This window comes from Tamandua tetradactyla, chromosome 3, assembly GCF_023851605.1.
Source record: "Tamandua tetradactyla isolate mTamTet1 chromosome 3, mTamTet1.pri, whole genome shotgun sequence".
Classification (NCBI taxonomy): domain Eukaryota; kingdom Metazoa; phylum Chordata; class Mammalia; order Pilosa; family Myrmecophagidae; genus Tamandua; species Tamandua tetradactyla.
The window spans coordinates 75,524,885-75,531,335 of NC_135329.1; positions in this window are offsets into that span (position 1 = coordinate 75,524,885).

Below are 6,451 nucleotides of genomic sequence, written 5' to 3' on the forward strand. Positions count from 1 at the left end.
CTTAAACCTCAGTGGGAGCACAGTCCAGAATTCTTGTTTCTTTATGTTAGTCTTAGGCTTCTCCCATTCAAAGACAAATAATTCTTGGGTTTCTGGGCTTAGAAGTATGCAGTAGAAAGCATCTTTAAATTCAGCACTAAAACAACAGAGAATCCAAGATAGAGGGTTAAGTAAAGTATAAGTGTTAGGCAGTACTGGGTGAATATCATACACTATTTGATTAATAGCCCTTCAGTTCTACACAACTTGGTAGTCAGTACTGAGTTTTTGGACAGGTAGAATAAGAATTCTGTCTGGAAAGCAGCAAGATTGAGTTAATTGATGTCAGAGAAATGTGTCTATTATTGGTTCCATGCCTTCTGTTTAAAATATTCACCTGGACCAACCCAAAAGTTCTGTCTTTCACTGGCATCCCATTAGCCCACACTTATTGTCTCAGCTTCAGGAGAATATCTTCCAGGTTTTCAGGTTGGGTCTTTCCATCTTTGTGTAGTAGGGTAGCACAAGAGCATATGCTGGTTAGGGAGGAACTTCAATGTTCCATTGAACATTGAGAGAGAAGATCACTTCAGCATTTAGTTTGGTTAATAGATCCTATCCTAGCAGTGACATAGGACATTCAGGCATAGAAGGGAAGCTGGGTTCTAAATTGGTGTCCTACTATTGACAATCAAGTGGTTGGAAGAAGGATTTATGTGTCATGGCTTCAAAACTGTAGTAATGCCCACAATCTTTGTAGAGAGAACCTTATTTTTTTTCATTTAAAGCTGAATAAATAGCTCAATTGTCTACTAGGATGTCAATAAATTTCTTTTCTACTATCATAGTAACTCAGGCTCTTCATGAGAAAGGTATTCTTGGGCCCCACCAGTTCAGGTCACTTCTTCTCTCCATGACTTGGGGCATTCATTTGGTAGGCTGACTTGAGAGTAATACTTGTGTTCCCTCCTTTTGTGCACTTTGGTTTACATTGTCCTTTACCAATGCAATAGGCACAGTGTTATGGTATCCTTTTCTTTTACCAGGAGGAGTTGGGTGCAGAGGCCTTACCTATGGTAAGAAAATTGTACACCATTATCTTATGAATATAGAAGCAACCCCCCAAAGAATACCAGCAAGGCAAATCAAACAGGATATTAAAGTAGTTATAATCCATAATCAAGTGGGATTTTCCTCTAGTATGCAAGCGTGGTTCAACATAAGAAAGTCAATTAGTGTAATATACCAAATTAACAGAAAGAATAAAAAAAAACAGTAGATCACATCTATTCATGCAGAAAAGACATCTTAAAAAATCCAGAACTCCATCTTGATAAATGCACTTAAAAATCTAGGAGTAGAAGGAAACTTCCTCAACCTGATAAAGGGCATATATTCAAAACCCACAGCTTTCAGGGTACATAATAGTGGAAAACTTAAAGCAGCAGAAGGTTTTCACTCTAAGATCAGGAAAAGCATTTATTTGGGGTCTAGAACTGCAAGTCAGAGAGTATATGTTCAGGTACCAACCCAAACTGTGTCTCATTGTGGGACTTACAAGAAAGCATTATTTTAAAACTTTTTTATTATGAAATAGAACATATATACAAAAAAGCAATAAATTTCCAAGTATATTTTAACAAGTAGTTATAGAACAGCTTTTCAAATTTGTTATGGATTACAGTTCCACATTTTTTCATTTTTTATTCTACCTGCTCTGAGATACTGGAGACCAAATGAAATATCAATATAATGAACAGTCATACTCATTTGTTAAATCCTATCTTCCCTGTTATACTCTTCCTTTTCTTTTTTTGTGAAAAATAACATATATACAAAAAAACAATAAATTTCAAATTATGTTACAGCAATTAGCTATAGGATGGATTTCAGAGTTTGGTATGGATTATAATTTCATAATTTTAGGTTTTTACTTCTAGCTACTCTAAGATACTGGACACTAAAAGAGATATTAGTATATTGATTAAACACTCATATTCATTTGTCAAACCCTATCTTCTCTGCATAACTCTACCACCAACTTTGATCATTCTCACACCCTTTAGGGATATTTGGGTTATGCTCATTTTTGCTTTTCCATGTTGGAAAGGACTGTCAATAATATGGGATAGGAGGATGGAATTAATTGATGTTTTCAGAGGCTGGTGTCTCTGGAGTTCAGGACTTATCTGGTCCAGGGACCCATCTGGAGGTTGTAGGTTTCTGGAAAGTTACTCTAGTGCTTGGAATCTTTATAGTATCTTATATGTTGCCCTAGGTATAATTTAGGACTGGAAGGAATGGATTTGTTTGGGGTTTGACAAGTTATGACACGTAGCAATGTCCAATTGAAGCTTTCATTAGAGTGACCTCCAGAGTAACCTCTTGACTCTATTTGAACTCTCTCAGCCATTGATATCTTATTTGTAAAACTTCTTTCCCCCTTTTGAGCAAGATGGCATTGTTGATCCCATAGTGTCAGGGCCAGATTCATCCCTGGGAGTCATCTCCCACACTGCCAGTGAGGGCAATGGTATCACTTGCAGAGTTAGGCTTAGAGATAAGCAGGCCACATCTGAGCAACAAAAGAGGTCCTCTGGAGGTGACTCTTAGGCATATCTAGAGGTAGGTTAAGCTTCTCTGCTACCTAAATAAGACTCATAAGAGTAAACCTAAAGATAAAGGGCTTGGTCTGTTGATTTGGGTGCCCCTAATTTTGAGACAGCATCAGGGATTTCCCCAGTGGTAAAGTTTAATAGTTACATATTTTTTCTCCCATTCCTCATGGGATTTTGCAGTACTTTTTTATTATCTCCTCAATATACTGTGAGGTGTATCTGGGTATTAGCAAGGGTTTTTAAGGTAAAAGAAAAAAATACATAAACTGTTTGTAAAGAATTATGATTGGTGGATGTTTGGAGCTTTCCAAATGTCCTTCAAGTTAGAAAGAATGCTTATGTCTTTATTTTGTAGTTAGTTCATGGCATACAGATGTCTTCATAAATATTGTTGTTTTTGGTTTTGCACATCTTGTCAGTTTGTGATATCTGGTTGAGAGGCACAAAAGAGTAACTTCCTAAATGGCCTCATGACTCCATTTTAAACCTCTTAGCCATAGCAACCCCATTTTTTAAAATATCCTTTTCAGGTTCTTAAGTCATTTTTTTTTTTTTTTTTTTTTTAAAGAGAGAGGAAGGAAAGGAAGGAAAGACAGAGAAGGAAGGAAGGATGGAAGGAAGGAAGGGAGGAAGAAAGGGAAACATTTTTAAACATTTTCTTGTTTTTTATTATATTTTGTTTGTTTGTTTGTTTTTTACATGGGCTGGGGCCGGGAATCGAACCGGGGTCCTCCGGCACGGCAGGCAAGCACTCTTGCCCGCTGAGCCACCGCGGCCCGCCCCTTAAGTCATTTTAATAACCAGATGCACATGTTAACAATTCCTTAAAAAATTCACCTCAGTTTTTATGTACATTTATAAAAAGAATACATTATGTGATTTTCATAAATCAGGTACAATTTTATTCTAATTGGACCTAATTTAAAGAAATAATAAGAGGTTATTAAATATTGTTGAGGTACTATAACTTGTAGGCAATTTCAAGGGTGATACTAGTTATTTTTATGTTAAAACAGAAAATAAAATGTCTTACGATGATATTGAAGGCATACTATGACCAAATTGAGACTTTTCCTTCATAATGTAGTCAAAGATAAGCAGCTAAAATTAATAGAAATAGTCTCTCAGTATCTGATACAAGGTCAGCTAAAATTGGGAAAGGAATTGCTCTCTCAGTATATGATACAAGGTGTTTTACAACCACATCTTTTACCACCTAAAATTATTTCAATTATTACTAGAAATATAGTTACAAAATATGGGAAATGATGGACTTTGATGCACACACATCTTTGGTTCAATGAGTTCTGTAAAATAAATGTCTGTTGGGCCCAGATATGGCAGACATGTCTAATCTAGGAGTAAAGTAGAAAGCTCCCCTTGGTCCTGAAAAATTTCTAACTGGTAGAGGAAACTCAGCACTCAGAAGAGCAATTCCTCTGTAGGAGATTCTTTCATTGCTGTTGTGAAAGTCCTGTCTTGATAACAAATAAAATAATATAAGCAAATACATGAATAAGACATGTAACAGATAGCAGCTATATACTTCCTTACCTCAAAATTTATCTATCATTACATTGCATAACAACATCTTTTATTAACTTTGGTGTCTATAATTTATTCTAGCATAATACATAAATTATCCAGATTTCAAGTTACTTGTGCATTTTAACTAGATATTTTCCCTTTACTTATGTGCCCCATTAATTTTAATGACCGTAGAGTTTAACTTAAATATACACTAACACCAAAATGTTATTAGAAGAGATAAATAGCATTTTAAATAATTTTTCAAAATGTCATTCAGTGACAAAAAAAATTCTTTTTTCATATTACTTTAACTATTTTATGTCTTGTAAGAGAGCAATATGATTTCACAGACTCAATATGCAGTCATTCTCCCATCTTTGATTTCAAGGAATGTTAGCCACTTTGCAAAGTGGCAGTTTACAACTTAGGCAAAATTCTTTTAAATGCAATTGTAGTTCATAATCCTAGAAAATTCGGAGTGTTTGCCAGATTAGGCTGGAGAATGAAACAAGATACAAGCAAAAACATTGCTATGAATAAAGAGCATAGTAGGACATAATCAATAAAAATATATTTCTTCATTAAGTTAAATAAATTTTAATTATTACTTAAATTTATGAATAAGACTAATTGAATACTTTCAATTTTGTAAATCATATTTTAAATCCAAATAAAATGTATATTCAGTGTTGTTCTAATTTGCTAGCAGCTGGAATGCAATATACCAGAAACAGAATGGCTCTTAAAAAGGGAAATTTAATAAGTTTCTAGTTTGCAGTTTTAAGGCCAAGAAAATGTCCCAATTAAAACAAATCTATAGAAATGTCCAATCAAAGGCATCCAGGGAAAGACACCTTGGTTCAAAAAGGCTGATAAAGTTCAGAGTTTCTCTCTCAAGTGAGAAGGCACATGGCAAACATAGTCAGGGTTTCTCTCTCATCTGGAATGGCACATGGTGAAAACAACATCATCTGGTAGGTTTCTCTCCTGGCTTCCTGTTTCATGAAGCTCCCTGGGAGCTGTTTTCCTTCTTCATCTCCAAAGGTTGCTGGCTAGTGGGCTCTCTGCTTCTCGTGGCTATGTCATTCTTCTCTGGCTCTCTCTGAATCTCTTATTCTCGAAAATATTTCCTCTTTTTTAGGATGTCAGAAACTAATCAAGACCCACTCAAATGGGTGGAGACATGGTGTCACCTAATCCAGTTTAACAACCACTCTCGATTTCATCACATCTCCAAGGAGATGATCTAATTACAGTTTCAACATACAATGTTGAATAGGGGTTAGAAGAAACGGCTGCCTAGACAAAATGGAATTAAGATTAAAACATGGCTTTTCTAGGGGACATACATCCTTTCAAATCAGCACAAGTGTAATCAATATAGCAGAATATTTGAAATCACTAAAATATTAGAGATTTAACTGTTACTCCTAAGAATAAATGCAATTATTCTTAATTATGAATTAAATCCCAAGATTTGCTGATGGTTTTTATATAATTGCGATCATGATATGACTGTTTTTACCCAAATTGTTGTTTTTTTCCAGATATTCAACTATTTGTGCACTGTATATAATAAACTCAATTTATAGAAAGTCAGAAGACCATATCGGAATTCATACTCATGGAACATTCTTCTGATCCCAACATAAACACAATATGCTTTGTGCTTTTATGTTTTTTTATGTTGTCCTTTTTTTAAAGAAAATTTTTATTAAAAAAACAACATGCAAACATAAACATACTTAACATGAAGATGTTCCATACATGGTGTACAATCAATGACTCATAATATCATCACATGACAGTATACTCACCCCCACAATCATTTTTTAGAACATTTGCATCACTCCAGAAAAAAGAAAAAGAAAAAACTCATACATAACATACCCCTTACCCCTCCCTCTCATTGACCACTATTATTATCATCTACCCAATATATCTTAACCTTTGTTCCCCATATTATTTGTTTATTTTCTAGTCATAATTTTTACTCATACCCTAGATAAAGGGGGCATCCAACACAAGGTTTTCACAATCACAGAGTCACATTCTAAATGCTGTATCGTTATACAATCATCTTCAAGAAAGAAGGCTATTGTAGAACAGCTATACAGTTTCAAGTACCTCTCTTTAGCCACTCAAATACTGAAAAGGGATATCTATATAATGCATAACAATAACTTCCAGGATAACCTCTTAACTGTTTTAAATCTCTCAACCACTAACACTATTTTGTCTCATTTATCTCTCTTCCCTTTCAATCAAGAAGATTTGCTTAATCCCTTGATGCTGAGTCCTAGCTCATTCTAGGATTTCTGTCC